This window comes from Mus musculus, chromosome 12 (genome assembly GCF_000001635.26).
Source record: "Mus musculus strain C57BL/6J chromosome 12, GRCm38.p6 C57BL/6J".
Lineage (NCBI taxonomy): Eukaryota > Metazoa > Chordata > Mammalia > Rodentia > Muridae > Mus > Mus musculus.
This window is the reverse complement of record NC_000078.6, coordinates 77,788,199-77,813,456: the sequence shown is the minus strand read 5'-3', so window position 1 is coordinate 77,813,456 and position 25,258 is coordinate 77,788,199. Positions and strand designations below refer to the sequence as shown.

Here is a 25,258-nt window from a genome sequence, read left to right as displayed (position 1 = left end):
TGACTGTGCCTAGAAGAAGGACCACATTGGCACCGTCAGCCTGGAGCCATCTGCTCGGAGGGCGAGGGCTCATCTTCCTAACTTACATGAAGGTAATATACAGCTACTCTGTAAAGCTCATTCCAAAGACAGACAGAAGTGTACATGCCTTTCCAAGGTGTCCTCTGTGCTGTGAGTTCAGAATCATAGCTACCTTTCCTTCCTCTTTATGTGCAATGGGAATGTAAGATGGCTCCCATCACATGGGAACCTGTGGACTTAGAGACCACCAGTCTTGGAAACTGGGAGACATTAGTATCAAGAAACATCTAGGTAGACGACAGAATGGAGGCCAATCTGAACAGGAGTGGGAATGCACAGAGCTTTCTCCTTTAGGCCTCACCTGTGTCCTCACATCATCCATCCCTTACACAATGCTGTTAGAAACTAGAGGAGATGTACTTCTGGGGTCCCACATAACAGAGAGAAGGTTTCCATTTCAGACATCCCTGTTAAACACCTTTGAATGCAAACAAAACTATTACTTGAAGAGAGGTTGAGCAGTGAGCTGGTGCCCATGGATCGTATCTTTACAAAAACATCCTTCCTCCTGCCATCCCAAGGCAAACGGCAGTTGGGGCTGGAATCTCTGCCCTGACTCCTGACACCATTCACGAAGTAAGGCCATTGAGAACAAGCTCTGGGAAACTAAGTTGGGTATGATCTGGTTACAATTTAACATATCTTGAGCAGAAAATGGCAAGGTTTGATTGAAAACCCCTTTTGGATTGATGTGTGCCTCTTTCTGAACATTTCTGTCACCGCCTGATAAAAGGAATATTATTGAGTCAGGGCTTGGCAGAGGGGAGTGGTCAACCAAAAAAAATTTTTTTTTGGTAAGGAGAACAAGGCTTTTTAGAAAACCTTTTCAGACACCCCAAGTCTTCTTTTATGTCTGGTGCTTGTCATTTGGTCTCTTTCATGTGTTCCACTGGGTGTTTTAGTGGGCTTTTTCATCTTTACCGTGTCCTGTGGTATTCGATACCCCTTGATGGTCATGCCTCCTTCATGGCTCTTTTTTGAAATTTCAAAGATAATAATTTTTAGACATTGGATTTCCTGGACTAACCTCTAACTTACTTAAAACCTTTTCCTTCATAATTTCACTGTCTTAATATATTTCTGATTAATTTTAAAAGTGTTTTAATTAAGTGTATGTGGCTGTGTGTGGGAGTGTGTGGGAGTGCAGGTGCCCATTAGATCCCCTAGAAGTGGGGTTACAGGTGGGTGAGAGTCACCAACTGGGGTGCTGGGAACTCCCCCAAAACAACACAGACTGTTAACTACTGAGCATCTTCCCAGCCCCTTGTCAATCAATTTTTTAAAATTTAAAACAAAGATTTACAGGAAAATAGGTGTAAAAGAAAGAACTTTCTGGAAACCATTTACAAACAAATGTAAACATGATAAATTGTGGTATCTAAACGCTTAGGTGTATATTTTCTACAAATGAGTACCTTTGCCCATAAAACACTAGGAAACGATAAAAATCAGATTAATACTGCTGTATCACTCTGGTCAAATTGTTAAACTTGTCAAGTTTTTCCACTTTCTTTAATAACTTCTGCCATAGCAAAAAGACCCAGTTCCTATTGCTGTGTCATAGTCTTAACTTCTCCCCAGTTTCCCTCAATGTAGTCTTTCCTTTAAGACCTTGAAAGATTTGACAGTACAAGTTAGTTACTTTGTAGATTTTTCCCTCTGATGTCTTCTCAATTAGCTTCAGATCGTTGATCTTTCAAAGAAAGAATATCAGAGGAGAGCCGCCGTGGGCTTCATATTGTCTCCCACTGTGTGGTATAGGACATCTTTTTAATTTTTTTTTTTAACTATTATTACTTTGATCATTTGGCTGTGGAAGTATCTTCCTCCTCCTGTGCTCAGAGTCCCCTACTGTCTTGCTTGCTATTCTCCTATACTGCAACCCTCCTGCAGGGGGCACCCTTACAGTCCCAAACCTCTATTCCTTACAAGCTTCAGTTACTGCTTTGAGCCACCAAGGACCCTCCTCTAAGCTCCACACAGTGAGGAACTTTTCTTAGACCCCATTAATGGCTTCCAGAATGAATTGTACAGTAAAAGAAAAAGAAGAAATTCTCTTGCTGCTTTCTGAAGTCTTTCCTTTCTTTGACTTTCCATCAGTTTTGTTAAACTTTAAAAACTTTATACATTATATTTCCCATCCCCAAGACCCCGTTATTATTATCATCTGCTTGTTTTAAATAACATTCCAATCTTGTTTAGTCGGGTATGTTTTTTTAATTTTGTTTTTGAGTTTGTTTGTTTTTTTTTTATCTTTCGTGGGTTTGCTTTGTAGGTTTTAAGTATCATCCCTCAGGTGTTTGTTTGTTTAAAAAACCGTAAAAAGGATTTCTTGCAGAAACAGATTATTCAAGGCTATGGTTTTAAAAACTTACAGTGTGATTTTGAAATAGGTTACGGTACCAGGAAGTAAAAGAGTCCTCGAACAATTGGGGGTACATGTCAAAAAGGGGGGAACTTACTTTAAAAAGCCTTCTCTGGTGAAATCTAGGATAAAATTAGTCAACAAAAAATACAATAAAGTATATTCCATAAACTAGAATATCGATCCAAGAGTCCATACTAATATGAATAAAAAAAAATAAGTATACTCTCACTGTAGAGTCTGCATTTAAACTCGGAATGAGTGGTGGAGAAAACCAACCACCGTTTGGCAATTACCTGGTAGTAACTGTGATAAGACCAGATGCATCCGTGGATGGCTACAACTCATGAATCAAACATGAATGGAAAATATAGTATTTACTTTCTATAATAGATGTTCATTGCAAATGCAACCTTAGAGTGGAGGGGGTTGGGGGAAGCCTGGCTGGTATTCCTTTCCTTAAATGATCAGCGTTTACCGCGGTGGTGCTAAGACGTATGGATAAGCTGTGCTTCCTGGTGTGGCGCAATAGGAAGAAACAGCCTCCAACGTAATTGACTAATAGTCTTTTTACGGTATCAGAGTCATTCAATACAAAGTAATAATGAAAATCTGTCCTAAAGGAAAGCTAAGAGGATGTGACAGATAAATGCAGTTCACGAGCCTGGATTAATCCCGGATGAGGGAAGGAAAGTCGGTTGCTTGACTGAGGACTATAAATTCATAGTTTTGTGGCAGTGCTATTTCATTGGTTTGATACATTTGAGGAATCTGGGTAGAGGATATATGGTAAATACACAGTTTATATAATGTTTGTATATAAATATATATGACCTGCCACCTTGTTTGAGTAAGTCAAATTCTTCTGGAACACAGAAGTTAAACTTCCAATAAACCTAATGAGTCAGGGCTCTGATTTTCTGCTGAGGGTCTGAAAGGCACTGAAATGTCACTTTACGTAGGTTTTTCTTTGTTGGTGGTCTTTGTCTCCTAAGAACTCATCAGTCTTCTGGGAGAGCATGGTGGAAGGGCTTGGGCTTTCTTTACTCAGTATTTAGATTGGATGCAATGCTCTACCTTTCCTTGAAACGTGGGTCTCTAAGCCTGAAATGTTGGCCTAGTTTCCCTGTAATGGGTAGAAGAAGGTCGGCCCTCTGAAGCATGGGGCTGGAGAAAGGATGGCCTGAGCAATCATTATTCTCAAGATGAAGCCTTCACCTAGCCTGTTGTTTCCAGCCTCACTCCCTGCCCTAGTCTTTAGACGGATCTGCTACCTCAAAATCCAAAGACGTTCAGAGCTGCATGGCACAGAGCACCCGGTTTGTCATTAGTCATGCCTCTCCAGGCAGCTGAGTTTTGATTTTCTCCGCCGAGTTGTCTGTCCTCCAGTGACTTTTCTTCATCCTGATTTGCACAGCCTTCTTTCTCTGTGCATATACTTTCTGTGATTTCATTTTAGAGTCCTCCAGCTGGACGTGAACACAAACACATTCTTTTAATTTCCAAACATTATTAGAAGCTCTCAGAAATACTTCAGACCATTTCTCTGGGTGGGCCCAATGTGATCCGCATGCAAAATAGACTGAGTCTGACAATAGCCTTCAGAAGATGAGGTACTTCCTTCAGACCCTCCAACCCTGAGACCCTGGATCTTTGAAAGGCCATTTGTTTGTGTGATTTAGAACAATGTAGGTTTCATTTCAACACACAGTACTCATAAAGTATTCATTCAAGCCCTAGACCTCAAGGTGTGTTGTGTAGGTTCTTTTTTCCTGGGTGTTTGGCATGGCTCATTTGTTTGAGGGTGAAGATGCAGCTGCTACTCCAGAAAGTCAGAGCAAGGGAAAATTGAAGAGGGAAGATAACAGGGCTAAAACTATGCACATCAGAGCTTTCCCATCTGGGTTCAAACCCCACCTCAGGCATTCGCTCTCTGCATATCCTTAATTCTGAATTCTGAATGCTACAGTGGCAGACTCTGGTTCATTTTGCATGAGGATCAGGTGGACCTGCTAGAGAAATGATCCCAAATATTTTGAGAACTCGTAGTAAAGCCTGGGAGTTCAGAGCATGCATTGGTATTCACTTAATGTCTTTGAGTTACTCACCTACTAAATGAATGCAGTGATAGCCCATTGGTTCATTGTGGAGATTAAACAATATAATATACATTTAAAAGCATAAATGGTCTAACTTTTATTACTATGGCCTAATAAAATGTTTTACTTACTGGTTCTTCCATGGTTGGCAGAAGCAAATAGTACAAGCAAAGTGTCTGGTGTGCATTCGGAAAGATGAGCTATGGTAATCGTGCCCTTTAGAACTGAGCTCTAAAGCGTGCACATAAAACTGCACCCCTCCGAATGCTTTGAGTTGGCTTTGGTGTCTGAGTCATGTAAGCTTTTGTTGTGGCAAAGCCCCTCTGAGCTCCTCCCTGTGATAATGTTTCCTTAGCAGACCAGAGAGTCTGATGAGGCTCCTGTTGGAAGGTCTGTTTCTGTTCTTTGGAGTCTGTACAGCAAACAGTCCCTGCTTTGTTCATTTGGAGCATCTTTGGCATAAATGTGGATGCCTTGCTCAAGGCCTTCCTCGTATTCCAGATGGGAAGCAGTGCCTACAGAAACCAGCAGTATGTCTGGCCTGGACAGCTGCTGCAAAGTGGGACTATTGAATAGCTAGCTAGAAATTTTGTGAAGAGCCTCAGGGACTCTTTCTCTACACCCCTCTCTCTGTCCCCTTTCTCCTCTCCCCCTTCCTCCCTCCATCTTTCTATTTCACTTCCTGATTATTCAACCCACAGAAGGCGCAAGCCCCAGCCTTCAAGGTTAGCTGGTCCTGTCAGGAGTCTTCTGGATCATATAGAAGCCAAGGCTTTGTAACCTCCGCTCCTGGATTTCAGTACTTCCCTCCAGGGATGTTATAAGATGTAGCTCAGCATTGCCAAGAAAGTTTGTTACGATAAGAAAGAGCAGCTGGTACCTCCAGGACCATTGTTTTAGAAACTCATAACAACAAGCGCCTTGATTTTAATATTCTTTTATAGAGGGGATTGGAGAAGACATTTACAGCTGGCAAATGCTTTCAACTATAACGGGGTGCATGCTCACCAAGGAACACTGCAGAAACCAAGGAGGGTGCTAAGTATAACCGGAAGCCTTGTGATTGCTTCAGAGAGCAAAGAGATGTTGCCTTAGGAGAGGAAAGCGTCCAAATAGCTTATTTTAAGAGCATATTTGGGGTAATAAGATTATTTTTATGAATGCACAAATCTTGTATAGTACGTGCTCTTCCCTCTAGCCTATGGATAAAACCTAAAGCAAACAGAACCTGCGTGTGCAGGGGCCAGGTCCAAAAATACCTCTTGTGGTGCTTTTTTAGCTCCAGCTGACGTTTTTGCAGGGCTGCTTTCAAGCCGTAGTAGTCTCCTTGGTTGCAAATGGGCATGTAAGTCTCGGTGTGCAGTGTGAATGAAGGACCTGATCTCAAGCTTTGAGCTTTGCAGCTTTACCACAGTCCCTCCACTTATGGGAAACCACTGGGTAGGGGCTACCAAATAGCTGACAGCATGGAAGAAGAATCCAGGCTGGATATGCTGGTTTGTGACTGTGACGACAGACAGGCCTTAGAGGACTGAAGCAGGAGGGTTGCTGAGAGTTCCGGGCCAGCCTCGGTTACAGAGTGAGACTCTGCCTCGAAAGATTAACGACATTCCGAAATAAAGGAAGAGCAAACCTCCAACACTGTTATTAAAAAACCTGGCGCGATAAAGCAAATGAATCCATTGCATTGAATATAGCCCCCCAAAAGGCATGAACCTAAGGGGCATCTTGAGTTAAATAGATGGAACTTGTACAATTTAACATGTAATGTGTGATTTTTTTTAGAGATAAGATCCAGCTAGAATTGCTTCAAGGAAGCATTTAAATGCTCAGTGGATGGTCCAAGAAGGCTCCCCGGAGTGGCTCCTCATGAGATTGTCTTTGTGTGCAGAACAGCACCTGGCTCCACAGCATGGAGGAACAAACGTTCTCCAGACTCATAAAGCACTGCTTTAGAAACACATTTCCAAAGGATTTTTGTATTGAGAGACCCTGCATTGCAATAGACGGAGCCTCGTGCTCACCCCTTTGGATCCCTTCCTGCCCAGTCTTCCCTGGAAACCATGAGGTCCTGGTGAACTTACAGTAAGAGTGAGGATTGTCTGGTCTCCTGGGAATACAGTGAGAAGCCAGAAGAATTGTCCCAGATCCACTGAAAGGGACCCTCCTAATTAGATACACTTATAAAACCCTGGCTTGGGTTCTCTGTCTCCTGTCTCTGGGTTCTTTGCAGAGCAGAGGTTCTCAACCTGTTGTTCTTGATCCCCTTGGGAATCAAACAGCCCTTTTACAGGGGTCACCTAACACCCTTGCATATCAGACAGTTACATTACAGTTCATAACAGTAGCCAAATTATAGTTGTGAAGTAACAATGAAAATCATTTTATGGTTGGGGGTTGCTACATGGGATGTATTAAAGTGTCACAACATTAGGAAGGTTAGAACCACTGCTAGTTGCATGCTGTCCCCTGAGGTCCATTGTCTGGCCACCACTCTCAGCCTCCAACAGACCCACAGAACAAGGAACACCCAGATTAGATCCCTTCTCTCAGTTCCCCAGATGCCTTGTAAGAGCTGCTTGCTGTCCCCCTGAGCTCCCTTGTCTGGCCACTGCTCTGATAGCCTCTGCCACACTTACCTCACAAGGAACATCCAGTCTAAGGCTGCCCACCTGAGGCCTGCTGCAAGAGGAACAGTCTGATTAGGCCCACCTTCTAGATACATGCCACACCAGGAATATCCAGGGACAACAAGATGGCGAAAGGCCAGAGTAAGAACACAAACAAGAGCCAGGGAAATATGGCATCTTCAGGAGCATGGCTAGTATTCCACTGCAGCAAGCCCTGGATAGTCTAACACAACCGAAGTAAAAGAAAATGACCTTAAATCCTTATAAAGTTGATAGATGCCTTTAAAGAGGAAATGAATAAATTCCTAAAGAAATACAGGAAAATATGATCAAACATGTAGAAGCCTTTAAAGAGGAAACTAATAAAGCTCTAACAAAATCAAGAAAAAAAAATCAAGTAGGCTACATCCCTGAGATGCAGGAATGGTTCAACATATAAAAATTCAGCAATGTCATCTACCATATAAACAAACTGGGGAAAAAAATCACATGATCATCTCACTAGATGCTGAAAAAACCTTTGACAAAATCCAACACCCCTTCATGTTAAAAGTCTTGGAGAGATCAGGGATACAGGCACATGCCTAAACATAATCAAAGCAATCTACAACAAGCCAATAGCCAACATCAAAGACAAAGCTGCTCACTTTCTCCCTATCTGTTCAATACAGTACTCAAAGTTCTAGCTAGAACAATAAGACAGCTAAGGAGACCAAGGGATACAAATAGGAAGAGCAGAAAAACTCAAAGTATCTATATTCACAGATGATATGATAGTATAAGTGACACCTAAAATTCTACCAGGTGATAAATACCTTCAGCTATGTGGCTAGATACAAAATTAACTTTAAAAAAATCAGTAGTCCTCATTTATACAAACGATAAATGGGCTGAGAAAGAAATTAGGAAAACAACACCCTTCACAGTACCTCCAAATAATATAAAAATATCTTGGTGTAACTCTACCAGGTGAAAGACCTTTTGACAAGAACTTCAAGTCACTGAAGAAAGAAATTGAGGAAGATATCAGAAAATGGAAAGATCTTCCATGCTCATGGATCAGTAGGATTAACATAACAAAAATAGCCATCTTACTAAAAGCAATTTACAGATTCAATACAATTCCCATAAAAATTCCAAAACAATTCTTTACAGACCTTGTAAGAGCAACTCTCAACTCCATGTGGAAAAACAAAAAACCCAAATTAGCCAAAGCAATCCTGAATAAAAGAACTTCTGGGGGTTTCACCATCCTTGATTTCAAACTGTACTTCAGAGCAATAGTAAGAAGACCACATGGTGTTGGCATAAAAACAGACAGATTGATCAACTGAATAGAACTGAAGACCTAGAAATAAATACACACACCTATAGACACTTGATATTTGATAAAGAAGCCAAAACCATACAACAGAAAAAGGAAAGAAAGCATCTTCAACAGATGGTGCTGGTCTAACTGCATGTAGATGTCTGTATGGAGAAAAATGCAAATAGACCCATATCTATTACCCTGCACAAAACTCAAGTCCAAGTAGATCAAAAACCTCAACATAAAACTGGACACATTAAATCTAATAGAAGAGGAAGTGGGGTATTGCCTTGAACTAATTGACACAGGAGACCATTTCCTGAACAGAAAAGGTACTAAGATCAAAAATTAATAAATAGGACCTATTGAAACTGAAAAGACTAAGGACACCATCAATAGGACAAAATGGCAGCCTACGGAATAGGAAAAGATTTCCACCAGCCCTATGTCTGACAGATGACTAATATCTAAAATATGTAAATAATTCAAGATATTAGACATCAACAAACAACGTAATGCAACTGAAAAAAGGGGTCAAGTGCCAAACAGAGAATTCTCAGCAGAGTTATCTCGAATGGCCAAGAAGCACTTAAAGAAATCACCATCCTTCGCCATTAGGGAAAGCAAATCAAAACAACTCTGAGACTCTGAGATTCCACCTTATGCTGTCAGAACGGTTAAGATAAAAAACAAACAAACAAACAAAAACAAACAAACAATCAAACAAACAAACAAAACCACCACAAGTGACAGCCCATGCTGTCTAGGATGGAACTAGGGGAACACTTCATTGCTGGTGAGAGTGCAAACTTGTACATCTCTTGCACGCGCTCAACTGGCCAGGAAGAACGACGCTGCTACAGGATCCTTCTGCACACATTTATTCAGTCCTGTTTCTTCTTTCTCCATATATCTCCCTTGTTTATATCTCCCTTGTTTATATCTCCCCTGTTTATATCTCCCCTGTTTATATCTCCCTTGTTTTTATATCTCCCCTGTTTATATCTCCCTTGTTTTTATATCTCTCTTGAACCCTGGGCCTCTCACTCTCTTATACTCTCAGTTCCCATCCACGCACAGCAGGCCACGCCACCTCACCAGGCATGCAGCTTCAGCTAATCAGGGCAGCAGGGGCAAATCTCCACCAAATTGGATTCATCTGTATCCTGGTACACCTGCGCAGCACTCAAGATGTTTGTGTCTTGTATGAGGAAGTCAGGTGCAAGTCATATGACTTAGCTGCAGTCCCTGGCGCCTTTGGGACTGCCGCCACACCCGCTCCCCACAATTCCCCCTTTTTTCTTTTTTGGCAGAGAGAATGTCTGTAGATAGCCCCCAGCAGCCATGCCCCTTACCCGTCCTTGGGTGACAAACAGCATTGGTTTGATCCCTGTCTTAGGTTGGTGACATGCCCAGGGAGTCTTATCACTGACTACCTCTCAATCATGCCAAGCCACTCCTGGGGAGATTGTGTTTTGCTTGCGGCAGGTGCATCAAAAGGCCAGGATGTTAATTAACTTATGGCCAGATCTTAATTGCTGCAAGCAAGCCTCATGGGTGAAGGTAGAGGTCTGATCCCCAGTGTGCAAGCATAGGGGCCCTACACAAAACCATCCCTTAGGCTCATCACCCAGAGAGGTCTTGGCCAGCTCCCGTGTCGTTTTTCCTGGGGGAAGGGAACTAGGACACTGAACCTTCATGCAATCAGACGTGCCTTCCACAGGATGCCAACAGCAAGCTATCCTCTGTGCAGTGCTTAGCCTCGCACCCCACGGCATAACGCAGCATAATTTCTTTTAGAGCGGCAAACCGAATCTGAGGAGATTGTCCCGCCTCCACTGCAGCAAAAGCCTATGCTACCATGGCGAAAGTGCGGACCCGCACACTCTGCACCTAACACATGTGCCAAACACAAAACACACACACACTATAACAAGCATACATCCCAGGGCTCTCATCCCCACTCATCTTCCCTGAAGCAAGGGATAGATAGCCAGAGGGGCTATCTCTTTAAGGGAAATTCAGGGATCAAAAAGCGTGGAAAAATTTGAACGTCATGTCGAGCTGGTATCGGCTTCTGGAACACCGAAAGGATCTCCCATCTCGGCTCCATCCTTTGTGCTTGTGGGATCATCCACCACATCCACAGGGGCAACTGGATCAGGATCCTCATTCTTGCAGCATCTCACCAACCTCTCCGGCACCCAAAGAGGTTCCGTCTGGTCCCTGCCGGCAACCACTGACTGCTGAAAGTTCTGAACTCGGTGGGGGAGTCGGTTCCCCGTACGGGCCACCAATTGTCGCGCCTGCTCTCGACCAGCAAGAACGACGTGACCACCAGTCCTTCTAACAACAGTTTATTCCGTCCTCATCTTTCTTCTTTCTCTTCATCAGTACCGTTCCCCAGCTGAAGAGTTCTGAATCCACGCCGGATCCTTCTCAACAGTCTGTTTTACAGGAACTTTTATTAACCACTCCTTCCCCGTGATGCAGTTCTGAATCCTCCCTGTAGCAGGGGGTCTTCGCTCATGCCTGAAGATGTTTCTTTTCCCGTCCCGGGTTTCGGCACCACTTCTTGCGCGCGCTCAACTGGCCAGGAAGAACGACGCTGCTACAGGATCCTTCTGCACACATTTATTCAGTCCTGTTTCTTCTTTCTCCATATATCTCCCTTGTTTATATCTCCCTTGTTTATATCTCCCCTGTTTATATCTCCCCTGTTTATATCTCCCTTGTTTTTATATCTCCCCTGTTTATATCTCCCTTGTTTTTATATCTCTCTTGAACCCTGGGCCTCTCACTCTCTTATACTCTCAGTTCCCATCCACGCACAGCAGGCCACGCCACCTCACCAGGCATGCAGCTTCAGCTAATCAGGGCAGCAGGGGCAAATCTCCACCAAATTGGATTCATCTGTATCCTGGTACACCTGCGCAGCACTCAAGATGTTTGTGTCTTGTATGAGGAAGTCAGGTGCAAGTCATATGACTTAGCTGCAGTCCCTGGCGCCTTTGGGACTGCCGCCACACCCGCTCCCCACATACATCCACTTTGGAAATCAGTTTGGTGGTTTCTCAGAAAATTGGGAATAGGTCAACCTCAAGACCCAGCTATACCACTCCTGGGCATATACCCAAAGATGCCCCGCTATTCCAGAGGGTCACTTGCTCAACTATGCTCACAGCAGCTTTATTCATAAGAGCTAGAAACTAGAAACAACCTGAGCAAGCTGGAGGGGTCAAGGACACCACAAGAAGACCCACAGAGTCAAATAACCTAGGACCGTGGGAGCTCAAAGAGACTGAACCACTAACCAAAGACCATGCAGAACTGGACCTAGGCCCTCACACATGTGTGGCAGATGTGCAGCTTGGTCTTTATGTGGATCCCCTAACAATCGAAGCAGAGAGTGTCTTTGACTCAGTTGCCTACTTTTGGATCCCCTTCCTCTAACTGGACTACCTAGTTGGGGCTCAGTGGGAGGATGCTCTTGGGCCCATGACAGTGATTATGGGATGTTCCAGGGTGTGTGTGTGGGGACACCCAAGAGGGGCTTCCCCTTCTCTAAAGAGAAGGGGAGGAGGTGATGGCAGGGGGGGCGGGGATTTGTAAGGGTGGGACTGGGAGAAGAGGAGGGACAGGAAGCCATGATTGAGATATAAAGTGAATTAAAAATATATATATACAGTATTCAGAACTGTGGCTTATCTCATTAAGCTAAAGTCCATTTGAAATAAGGAGTTTTTATGGAGACACAGAAGAATCTGGGACTGCTTATGGGCTGCCGGAGACTCCAGCTTGCTGTGGTGGAAGGCTGAGAGTGGATGAACAACTGAGTATTGGAGCATACTGATTTTTTGCAATTTTTGGTTTTCCAAGACATCATTTCCTGACCCTGTTTCTAAATTCTAGTACTAAATTTAGGAACTTCAGACTATGGAGAAGATTTTTTTTTCCTTATAGTCTATCTCCCAGGTCATAGGTGAAGCAGCTTGTTATAATTCTACTTAAGAGAGCTGTATGCATCCAGAATCAATAAGAAGCTATAAAACAATTCCATGCCGTGCCCCTGTCAATGTGATTCACGGGACTGCAGCTTCTCTAGATTTGTCTCCCACTGGGCATGGTGCTACATGCCTTCAATCCTAACCACAACGAAGCTCAAGGATCAACATGTGTTCGAGACCTGCCGGTGTTACATAGTATTCCGACCTGCTTCCTCTGACCAGAGTTGTGCTTACCACTGATATTTTTAGGAAAATCTTTCCTTGATCAGAAGAAAATCCAAGAACACTGACCTTAAACATACGTAAGAATATGTTACAGAATGTTGAGAATCTTTAAGGAAAAACATTTTGTGTGTGTGTATGTGTGTGTGTGTTTTCTGTTTGTTTTGCTTTGTTTTTGTTTGTTTTTTAAGACAGGGTTTCTCTGTGTAGTCTGGCTGTCCTGGAACTCACTTTGTAGAGCAGGCTGGCCTCAAACTCAGAAATCCGCCTGCCTCTGCCTCCCAAGTGCTGGAATTAAAAACGTGCACCACCCACCGCCCAGCTAAAAAAAGGCGTTATTTTCAAAGCTTTTTACTGCTTCTGTGTATTAGTAAGGATTAAAAGAAAAAAATCATTTTGACTCTTCGTTGGCTTCAAAACAAAAGGAACTAGAGGCTAAAGAGATGGCTCAGTGAGTCAAAGTGTTTGCTGTACTACTATAAAGAACTAAACTCTAATCCCCATCACCCACACAAAAGGCAGGCATCAGCTGTGCATGTCTGTGACCCCAGCACTGGCAGGAAGAGACACTCAGATCCTGGGAGCTCTCTGGCCAGCAAGCTGAGCCAACGGTGAAGTTCTAGTTTAATTGGAGACTCTATCTCAAGGCAATAAGGCAGACTATTTGATCTGGTGTTTGGCCAGTCTGTGACCTCTGTCTGGAGACTCTGTGACCTTACCACAAAGCTCCCTTGAGTCTGTGATTAACCACTGAGGTGGATGAAGGCCTGATAGAAATAGTCAAGTGTGCAGCGTCAGAAAAGCTGGGTTAAGGTGTGGGCAACAGAGAGCCCAGGACGGAGACGTGCATTTCTTCTGCTACCCTGAGTCAGGGCTGTGTCTGCCTCTGATAGTTTTTAGGAAAATCTGTCTTTGCCCTGGCAAAAAACCAAGAACACTGACTTTAAACTCTATGTAAGAATATGGGGCAGAATATTGGAAAGGCTTTAAGGAAAAGCTTTCTTTTCAAAGCTTTTACCACCTCTGTGTATTGTTAAAGGTTTAGGAGAGGAAAAAAAAAATCACTCTGATTCTTTTCGCTTCGGTGATTTAAAAACCAAAACAACTTTAGGATGGTGAAGTATCTCCGTCTGTGTTCTTAGTGTGGACAAGACCAAAAGGGGTCCCAGCACCCTAAAATGAGTAAGATTGTTCAGAATGATTTTCGGATAAGTAAAGCTATGACTGCTTGGGCTTCTCCTGGTGGTGACAGTTTGTAAACAGGTCCCTGTGTTTGTGCCCCTGGCTTTTTTTGCAGTGTAGTTGGTAGGCCCCTCCTCCACTGTTCTTTGTCTGATGTTTTAGGATTAGACAGGGGTGTGGATTCTGTGGATAATCACAGAGGCTAACTCTCATTTCATCGCATCAAATCCTGGTTACCCGGCACCGTGACTTGCTGTTTGGATGTTGAGCCTGATGACAAGACTGAGCTGTGCTTGTCAGTTTTCTGCCATGCGGAGCCTCTCTTCCTTCTTTCTTCTGTATCCCCACGTTGTTGCACCTTGGAGGGCAGCCAGGAAGCACAGGCGCACTTAAGGAATACGGCGTTAAGATCCTTGAGGGCAGAGAAGGCAAGTTAATGATTTAGGATGCTTCTGTGTGAGAAATTTATCTCTCTTCTCCCCCTGCATACATTAATTTACCCATTCATTTTTATCACTATGGACTCACGGATATATTTGTAATCTGGGACAGCTTTGTTTTATTATTCAAATTTTCCAGCACCAGTCTCTGTTGTGTTCGTTGGGTCCTAGGTTTCTTTGACACGCTCCCATCAAGGTGGATTTTTAAAAAGCCTTGGAAAGTATTTTTGTTAATTCTATTAGAATTCCATGCCATGAATTTTTATCATTTCACTCCAGCTCCCCTCGGATGCACTCCCACCTCCATGCCACCCAAACCTCATGTATTTCTGTAAGTAATTCGCCAGCTCTAATCTGTGTTCCTCGTATGCCCTCCTAAGTGTGGAGCCATGCACTGGGATGTGCTTAGCACTGTCTTCTGCTGTCTTCCCTGAGCCTGGCAAGGAAGGAATGTGATATAGATGTCTGGTCCCTGAGCAGTCTACCCCAAGTGGATTTTTAAAAACTGCAGTTATCGCTAATTAGTGCCATTTTAGTCAACAATAGATAGCATCTATTATGGTGGGCCATGAGTCTAAAATGGAGCTGAAAATTCCTACCTCATTATTATACTGTGGGCATTCTAATAAAACAAAATACATTGCCCATGTGTTTGTGAGGAAGTATTTAAGCAAAATTACTACAGCCATATCAAAGTACAAATTATATATAATATATGTTACTTGATAATGATAAGTAGCTATTATCAGTATCCATTTTATACCGACAACAGAGTCCATCTTTTGGTGTTTTCTACATCTCTCAACTACATTAAACGGTCACTTAAAGTGGTTGGCCTATAGCATTTAAGTTTATGTAAGTACATTCTATAATGTTTATACAATGACAAATTCCCTAATGACACTCGACAAATGTGTATCTGTCATTAAGTATCACATGACTCTGTTTCCTTTCTTTCTAGCATCACAAGATTTTCTGCCCCCATCTTAGAACCAGCCATTTCTCCAAGGAGCCCGCCTTCCTTTCACTGGGGAAAAACACTGACTGAAATAAAAATGTACAGTATTTAGTACATTCATTTCATTGCATGCACTGTAGTATTGCATAAATACATCACAATGTATTCTCTTGTTGATGGACATCAGAGTTGTTTGCAATGGAAGTGTAATACTAATACAACAATAGTACTGGCACTGTGACTATTCCTATACATGTATGTCCCAGTGAGTGTATATGTAGGAATAGAATTTCTGCATAATACATTCTGCATGTAATCCATTAAAAAATTATTTCCCAAGCTAGAGAGATGGTTTAGTGGTTAAAAGTGCATATTGCTTATGCAGAGAAGAGAGTTCAGTTCTAAGCACCCCTGTTGACAGCACACAAATGCCTGTAAGGAGAACCATAGCTCCAGAGAATCTGATGTTCTCCCCTGACATCTACAGTGTTCATATACACAGCCCTCCCATGCATATACACACATAATTAAAAGTTGTTTTGTTTTAAAAGGAAGTACTCTTCAATAGAATAAAGAAGAGAGAGAGAGAGAGAGAGAGAGAGAGAGAGAGAGAAGGAGAGAGGGAGGGAGGGAGGAAGGAAGGGAGAGAGGGAGGGAGGGAGGGAGGGAGGGAGGAAGGAAGGAAGGAAGGAAGGAAGGAAGGAAGGAAGGAAGGAAGGAAGGAAAGAAGGAAAGAAGGAAAGAAGGAAAGAAGGAAAGAAGGAAAGAAGGAAGGAAGAAGTAGAGAAAGAAAGAGAAAAGAAAGAAGACGGAAAATATATCATAATAGTCTGAGTGTTAAAGTCACACCTTATTGTGGGAATATCATGCCTTCCAGGCCTTCAGTTGACAGAGCACATTTATGTGTGTATATCAATCTGCAAGTATATAGGGATCTATAAATATTTCAATATGGAGCCATCTGCATCTCTATAAGCTAAACACGAGCTCATACTGATGACTCCAAATCTAACCTCTTAGCATATGGCTCATCATAGCCTTGTCCCATTGCTTATCTGTAAATTCCCACTCCAACAGGGAGAAATCTGCCTTTGTGGGAAATTTATATGTAGATAAGCCAGCGCTAACATTTTGATATAAATTTTTCAGGCATCTCTGCCTTTGTGTCTATGTTCTTGCCTTTCTGCCAATATTTTTCTAAGCTTATGTGTATGTACATATGATTATGCATACATCTATCTCTATCTATGTATATATTTCCTTATTTTCACATAAATGATATATAGTCTCCCTGCTTTAGACCATGCAATTTTCCCCATGAAACTGTAGACTAAAGCATCTTTTTGTGTTAGTCGATTATGATGTGCATCTTGGTTTTGAAACGTGTGTATGCTATAGCTATAGCTATTCTCTTAATAATGAATGCTTTCCTTGATCCCACAGTTGACACAATTACAAATGATGCAACAATGATCTCTGTGGGAAACAATCCTAGAAATAGGATTTATCTTGTGGAGCTAAGAGCCTGCCTTTCTTTCTTTTCTTTCTTTCTTTCACTTTCTTTCTTTCTTTCTTTCTTTCTTTCTTTCTTTCTTTCTTTCTTTCTTTCTTTCTTTCTTCCTTCCTTCCTTCCTTCCTTCCTTCCTTCCTTCCTTCCTTTCTTTCTTTCTTTCTTTTAGAACTTGCCCAGGATTTAGCATTTCATTTAGCTTGGACTTCCAAGTTAAAATCTGACGGTTATTTGGAGGTGCGCTGAGTGGGGGTTGAGTGGTTCTGTCTTGGTGTCATGTAGAGAGCGGCTGTCAGAGGGGCTGTGGGATCACAGGGCTGATGCTTTCCATAGTGTCACCATCAGCTCCTAGATCTCCCCAGTGACAGGCTCTGTGTCATTGTACTTCATTACTCTTTGACATGGTCTGACCTTGTTCAGGGACAACTGTTCTGGTCTTCTGTAACCTAGTATTTTCTTCCCAAGCTCCTCTCCCTATGGATTTCTGGGTCAATCCAATCCTGACCTAATTGACCACTGAATGCTCTGTGCACCGCGGCCTCTGCTCTACCTCCAACACTCCATTAACACATTTCCTGAAGGATCTAGGATGGGTGAGCCAGGTTGCCGATCAAGACAGAAGAGTGGAAATGAGATTATATCTTCGCTCAGAACTTGGGGGAGAAGCCAGCGCAAGACCTGCTGGGAAGTGGGAGGCAGAGGCTGCCCATTTGTGCCCTGTTGTACTGATTTCCATAAGCTCTCCCTGAGTCTTAGTTGTTAAGGCACTGACACCTTCTAAATTTAAGGCCAGGAAGCTACGATAAAGCAGTTGAACAGCTGGCCTTGGGCCTCGGAGCCTCTGAAATGCTTACCTGGGGCAGGGGGAGTGCTCACTCCTCATGCATTTGTTGTAAGGGTTAAAGGAGATAGTAGAACAGTGGCTCATGGGAGATACTCAATAAATAGCAACAGTCTTAAGTAGCTGATACTTTCTTATACCTCGACAAGTTGTCGAGTGTTTTAAATGTGCTAATTCATTGTACATGTAGTAGTACTGTGAACTGGGTACAGACGAGGAAACTCAGGAACAAAGGGAAAACAACTGGCCATCTAAGGGTAATAAGGAGAAAGGTCAAGACTGAGCATGTCGCCAGGGCTTAAATGCATGCCAAACTCCATCCCACTCCACCCACTTGCCAATTCCCTCCCCTCCCCCACCCCACTATTCCGTTCACTGTAGCCTACTCCGCCCATCCCATCCTACTCCATTCCTCTCTATCCACCCTGCCCCACTTCATGTTACTCCACCCCACCCTGTCTTACCTGATTCTATCTGTCTTGCTCCATCCCACTTCACCTCACTCCATCCCGCTGCACTGGGTCTCTGGAGGCAGATTCCTTTGAAACTCATAGCAGACACTGCTGATGCCTTCCCAATGGCCAATTCTTCCTTCTCTCTCTTTTGTAATGTTCATTTGAAAAGGAAAACCTACCTCAGATTTCTTTGTAGCCAGGATGGGCATGTGACATGGTTCTGGCCTGTGAGATGTACCCAAAGGGACAGACTCAGGTGACATCCACACTTCTGCACCACTTCCTCCTCCTGCCTGACTGTGGTCACGATGCCTGGAGGTGTGGGACCCTTCTTGTGAACCAGAAGATGAAAGTCACGTGTATGGAAAACCACTCAGTCCTACACTGCTCACCTGAACCTTTCAGAGGAAGAGAAGTTAATCCATTCTGAGTCTTTTCTGTTATCTACAGCCAGTAGCTGTTGTTATTGAAAGAAAATCTCACTGTCCTTGAAGGTTCTTCAGGGTGTGTGTGTGTGTGTGTGTGTGTGTGTGTGTGTGTGGTGTTATTGTTGCTTCATTTTATTTTACCATTCACATTTCTCATTTTCTTCCTCACTGCATCTGGACAGGTAAAAATGTAGGACATTAGAAACAAGAAGATAAAGAAGAGATAGAAGGGAAGGGAGAGTGAAGGAAGAGGAAGGAAGAAATAGCTAGGAGCCACCCATGGGCATGCAGTGTCTAGAGGACCATGGTTTCCCATCACCTACACACACAGTCAGCCTTGAATGGATTCTATAGTCTTATCTCTGCTCCCTCACTAGCCTTTTCTTTCTCTCAGTCTCCTGCATTATCTTGTCCATGTTCCCTATGGTCAAAGTCAAAGAGACTCTCCATTTTTATTCTATCCTCCAAGGGTGCAGGAAGGAATCCCCCAAACTGTCGGTGTGGACATTGCTCAGGAGCTTCTGAGATTTGCTAAAACTGACAATAGTAAAAACATACAGGAGTCAAACTACATGGTTCCCAGCCACTGTGTGAGTAGCCAGCTGTGTGTGTGATCTTAGAGAAGTAAGCCCAGCAGGGACAAACGTGGTTCATCCTTAGAAAGGAACTAACACAGTGATACACGCCATAGAATTAGGTGAGTTTCTATGTAAAGTGTTTAGGAGAGTGATTCTTGGCTGGAGGGAATTTCTTCATCATCTCCTCTACCCAGGAGACATTTGTTAATGTCTGGAGATAGTTTTGGTTACCATGTGTAGAGGGAGTGCCTTTGGCTTCTTCACAGTAGCTAGACCTCAGGGATGCTTTAGCACAACCCCATCACAAAGAATTCTTCTCTAGCTTCAAGTATCCATCAAAGTCAAGAGGTTCTGACTGCAAATAGTGCCTTGCTCATGAAGGTGCTATGTCATTCGTATAACCTTGATGTTATGCTAAAGATTCCCTTTTGACTCTGCAAAGAGAGAAGTAGATAAATACTAGGGGAGCGATGCCACGTTTGTGAAGAGAACACTGGTGGAAACTTTGAAGAGGAGTCTGAGGGTTTGAGACATTTCTTTAGCATGGTGCTTAGTAGATGAGACCTTTGGGAACTGTTACTCCTTTATCCTTGGTCACAGGAAGCACTGTCAAGTTTTTGTGAGTCAGAGTCACATTGTCTTTTCCTGGAGATGCTTAATGGCAGGATATGAGACGTGGGGAGATCGGGGGTGGAGGGGTTGGAGGCTGAGAGTATTGAATCCAGGGAGCAGAGAAGTTATCACAGCAGCTAAGGAATGTGGCCTGTACAGCCTTGAGTGGGTTGCTAGAGTGAGACATGGGGGATTGTGTTGGGGAGCTCGGTCCTGGGGTAGGGAACCGGTTGCTAGGGTGGGATGGGAAAACTAACTACATCATCCTAAGGTTGTTTGCAGAAAGAGTTGGCAATGTGCTTCTGTGAAAGGCCACATAATAGATACTAAAAGCTTTTGGCACAAAGACGAAAATTTAAAGACATAATGAACATAATTATGTAACAAGAGGGAAAGAAAATTCTATAAAAAATTTTATCATAAAAATTAATACTTTATGAAGCCTAAACTTGAATTTTGCATAATTTTCACATATTGTTTGTTTTTTAAAACTTTTAGAAAATATGAACTCCACTCTCATATTTTAGATCACCCCCCGAAACAGGTGGCAGGCTGGGTCTGGCCACAGGCTGCATAATGCACTCCTGTGGCATCAGCTGGTGGCCTATGGATGGTTCCCTCCTTTGGGCTCTGTAATGTTTTCCACAAGGCCAGACCTCCCTGTCCACACCACCCCTGCACTCCCACTTCTACCTCAGTGAAGAGGAGTCCAGGTCACTCATTTCCTGAAGATCTTAAACATCTGATTCCTAATGTCCAGACCTTTCCTGTAGGCTTTGTGCAAACTCATCTCATCAGTTGGCAACAGACGCGAATGGGAAAATGGTCTGACTGCTGATGTCCACCGCTGTGCTGCCAGCAGCCTCCGTGTGGGGCAAGATCTAGCCGATGAGCGTGCCGGCCTATGACGTCACTGCTCCCCATCACTTTCAAGCTCAATGAGGAGAAAAAGCAAGTCCAAATCCCGTGGGCAAGAAGGAGAGGACACAGGTCAGATTCCTTGTCACCAAACATTGGTTGTTTATTTTTCTCTTTAGGAGCCAACAGGACTAGAGATTGATTCCCCTGGGTTGGGCAGAGGAGACCACAGAGCATAGGAAGGCTGGGTGTCAACAGGCTAGTTGTGTCCAGTCAGTTTTTGAGAGAGGGTTTCTCCATGTAGCCCTGGCTGTTCTGAAACTTGTCTTGAAGACTGACCTCCAGCTCAGAGATTAGCCTGTCACTCAGAGATCAGCCTGTCTCTGCCTCCCGAGTGCTGGGATTAAAGGCGTGCACCACCTCCCAGCGAGTTATGTGACTTTCAGGAGATGTATACAGCGCAGCCTCAGAGCATAGGGCCGGGAAGCCAGAAGCTGACAAAGGACAGACAAGAGCAAAACAAGATCTTGGCAGGCCCAAGGGGCAAGCGCAGGGGCCTTTGCATTCTCTCCTCTGCCTGCTGGTCCAGCTTCACAGCCTTTCTTTCCTTTTCCTCAGGGGAAATGCCAGCAATAGAAAAAGAGCACCTTGGCTTAGACCTCCAAGCCTAAGTGCCTGTAGTTCCTTCACTTCTTGTATCCTTCCACCATTAACATATGCTGTTTCCACAGACTGAAATATTCTCCAGGTCCAGTCTCAAGCATCATACCTCCATCAAGCTTCACCGACAGCCTCTAACGTGCTCCTCCTTTCAGACCCTTGCCCTGTAGCAACAGGATGACGCCATCTTCTGTCTCCCCTGCTGAATGGTGAGCAAGGCCAGGACAGAAGCAATCTGTGTCTAGTGCTCTAGGAGTTGATAGCTGCCTTGCTGTAAGGTCTGGTTCATGGGTTCAGAGTCTAAATCTGAGGTCTTAGCAAGATTTCCAAAGCAATGGGCACCTCAAAAATGGGGGGTGGGTGGTGAAAATGGGGTTCCTCAAAAAAACTAAATAAACATCTGATCATTTCAAACCTTAGCTATGTACTCAAGAGAAGTGAAAAAGCGTTCACACAAAAACTTGTCTCCAAATGTTCATAGCTGCAAAGTGAAACCAATCTCCATGTCCATTAGTTGATGGCTGATAAACAAATGCACTGCATCCTCACAGTGGGTTATCAATCAGCCACAAAATATAAGGAATATAGCTGGTACACGCTGTACACTACAGGTGAGCCTCAAGACTTTAAGTGAAGGAAGCTGGGCCCCAAAGGTCAGAGATTATATAAGTCTATCTATATAAAGAAATAGCCGGAACAGGGCAATAGATAGAGATAGGAAGTAGATCTACGGCTCTGGGAGCCAGCCGGAAGAAGAGGGAAGTGGGGAGTGTCTACTTAATCAACACAGATGTCCTTTTGGTACAGTAAGCTCTGGAATAGAAACTGGTGATAATTGCACAATAAAACACACTCAGCTCTTCTAAACCTGCAGGTTTTAGATGATTATTACCTCAATAATAATAAATTTTTAAAAACGAAAGTGAGATCAGCTTTCAGCTTCCTGCGCATTAGAGCCTGGAGCAGCGGCAATGCTTCCGATGTCCTCGTCCCCTGACTCTCACAGCTCCTGAGGCCTGGTGGCCTGAGTCCAAGGCTGGCCTCTCTCCAGAGAAGGGCAAAAACGCAATGCTGGCTGCTCTCCAGTCCCGAAACAGGCAGTAACTTCTGTCCCGTGACACCACAGAGACTGAGATGTACATTTTTATAGTCCATTTGTTATTCTGATGGATTTCATTGTTGGCCTTCAGCTTGTCCCCTTGATCTGGAGGCCTGGGACTAATCTGGGCAGATGCTGCAGGGCCCTGAGGAAAAGCATCACTCCCCCTTCACGTCACCAAGTCCCCAAGTCCCATACTCCCTAGATATTTGCAGGTTCCCATTACAGCCTGTCATGAGGACCCACAGGCTCACACATTCCAAGGTCATTGATTTAGGGTTTTCTGCCAGGCACTGTCCTAGGCTCTAAGGATTCAGGGTTGAACAAGACACAGTCAGTGGTCTCCAAAAGCCAGCGGAAAAGGCAGGAAAAAAATGAGCGTGACCATTGACAGTTGGTAGAAAGTCCAAGGGGAGACACAGGAGCAGGGTCTGAAAGGGATTAGAACTGATCATGAGACAAAGAAAAGAGATCTTTGAAAGCCAAGGGTGTGGAAAATGGCCTGGAACTTCAGAGAAGGTTTTAGGAATGGGGCAGGATAGGAATGGCCACTAGATAGCAAGGCATCATTAGATAACTAACTAGGGACAAGATACGGAACGCCTTCTCTGCCAGCTTGAGTTTGGAAGCTATTTTGATAGTGGAGAGAAAACCCTTAAAGGTTATAAGCAGAGCGAGGGGTGGAATGTCCTTCCACCAGCAGGTTTGTGAGGGAAAGAGCCTGGATGAGAGGTGGAGAGGGTCCAGGGATTCTAAGACAGTCCGTGCAAGAGACGGAGATGGGAACTGGGTGATGGTCCGAGTGATGGAAATGGAGCGCACAGACAGAGACATTGCTGAGTGACTGCGGGGAGTGAAGAGGGGCGGAGAGAGACGAGGAGGAGAGAGCAGCTCTGCCTTCTTGCTTGGGCGAGGATCATTCTGTGCGAATGATTCCATTCCAGAGAATGGGCTCTGGAAGAAAGAAGTCAGGGTGAGTTTGGGGCTCGGTGAGGTATGAATTCCAGTCAGGCCTGGGGGAAGAGGGAAGCAGACCACTATGGCTCGTGGCTGAGCTGGGGGGCAGAAGTCTACACATGTGAACACATCCCGTTTCTCATCAGGACTTCGGCTTTGGGAGCCGTGACCCGGAAGCTGCTGATGCCTGCCCCTGTCAAGGTTATTCTGGTTTAAGCTTTCTCTCCCCGATGGCGTGGGATTTCATGCTTTTCAACTCTCCCTTTAAACGGAAATGAATAAAATGATTTTCGTCCTCCGGTGGGGATTGAGAATTTTTCCTCTTTCAGCTCTGACACCTGCTACTGTTTCGCTAGCTATTAAAGGTCTGTGTGACCGGGTGGCATGCCTCTGGCAGCGCTAAATGAGTACAGGAGAGCCTAGAGAAATGTCAGGAGACAGGTGTTAAAAAGTGACGCCCAACAGCAGGAAGCAAGTAGAAGCACCGTCGCCTGTGCCCTGCCTCCTGCACAGCGCCACCTCTGTTACAGGCTCTGCAGCTCTGCTGCCCCCCTCCCCCCAAGCCTGCTCGAAGCTCCTCTCCACAGACTGCTTCTGTGTGCTGAGTGCTGGCTTTGCAGGGTCCCTCCCTAGGGGAGGCTGCCCTCCTTGCTGCCTCACCACCTGTACCAGTTTCTACAGTGCTGTAGCAAATTGCTGCATGTGCAGGCTAAGACAATACAGATTATTTATTATCTATTATATCTATTACCTGTTTTGAAATTATCAATTGATAGTCTCAATTTTGAAATCAGAAGTGTGGCACAGGTTTTCCTGGGCTAAAATTCAGGTTCTGGGAGGATGTGTTCTTCTTGAAAGTTCTGTGTGAGGAATTGTGAGGAATGTCTTTTTTTTTTTTTTTTTTTTTTTTTTTTTTTTTTTTTTGGTTTTTGTTTTTGTTTTTTCCTTTTTCTAAGCTAGAAATCTCCCTTGTCCCTTGGCTCTGAGTCCCTTTTCATCATCAAGCCAGCTCTAGCAGGTCAAGGCCATCTCATCTAGTATGGCTCAGGCCTCCCCTCCTACCTCCGTTGTGTGGTTTTGAAAGGCCTGCATTTCTTCCTCTGTTTTGTGTTACGGTAGCAGAGTACCTTCTGGCTGGGTGCTGATTTCTAATGAGCATGAATTTATTTGGCTCGTGTCTTTGGAGACTGAGAAGTCCAAGGTCAAGGATCCACAGCTAATGAAGGCTTTCTTGCTGATCACAGCCTGATTGAAGGCACCACATGACAAGAAGCCATGCAAGTGTGACCCCCACTATGAGAAAGTCAAACTCACTTTTGAAACAAGCCCATACTCCTGATAAACCCAGTCCCTGGATGTCAACATTAATTCATTCATGAAAAGAGAGCCCTTGGGATCTAGTCAACTGTAAAGATAGCACCTCTCTACATGGCTGCAAGGGGGGGAGGGTTACGTTTCCACACATGGGACTGGAGAATGGAGCACAATGAAACTACAGCATGATGTGATCAGATTGGGCCCATTTGAGAACCCAGACTCATTCCTCTAGCTTAAGATCAGATGACATGGTTGGCCATGTAATGTGTTCTTAGGGACAGGAAGTGTGATGTGTGTGCCTTTGGGGACTCCATTGTCTCCATTCTGTCGACCTTTCAAAGGGTAACTCAGGCTTATTTCCTTCCAGTAACCACACCAGACTCACAGCATTTACTTTAAAACCACAGTGTGGTGATTTTGCTTTCCTGTTTCTCTGCCTTGTCTTATGATGGTTTGGATCTTAAGCGTTCTCCCACAGCCCATATGTTAAAGGCTTGGTTGCCAGCCCATGGTGCTATTGGGAGATGATGGAACCATACTGAGGTAGACCTTAGTGAATGAAGTTAGGTTATTGTAGGTGTGCCTTTGAAGAAGACATTGGGGTTTTAACCCCTTCCTCAGCCAAAAAAAGGCCTCTACTGGGGTCTCCT

The 25,258-nt window shown here is 44.0% G+C and overlaps 1 long non-coding RNA gene across 2 annotated transcripts; it reads left to right on the top strand.

The window, feature by feature from the left end:
* The first annotated feature begins 621 nt into the window (after nucleotides 1-621).
* Nucleotides 622-23,589, top strand: Gm35488. Of its 2 annotated transcripts, none has more exons than XR_381712.4 (4): nucleotides 622-657; nucleotides 20,491-20,707; nucleotides 21,307-21,444; nucleotides 23,438-23,589. It is a non-coding gene; the product is annotated as a predicted gene, 35488 (long non-coding RNA). The 2 variants fall into 2 exon arrangements; XR_872840.3 differs by having other exon boundaries at nucleotides 638-696.
* Nucleotides 23,590-25,258: the final 1,669 nt, after the last annotated feature.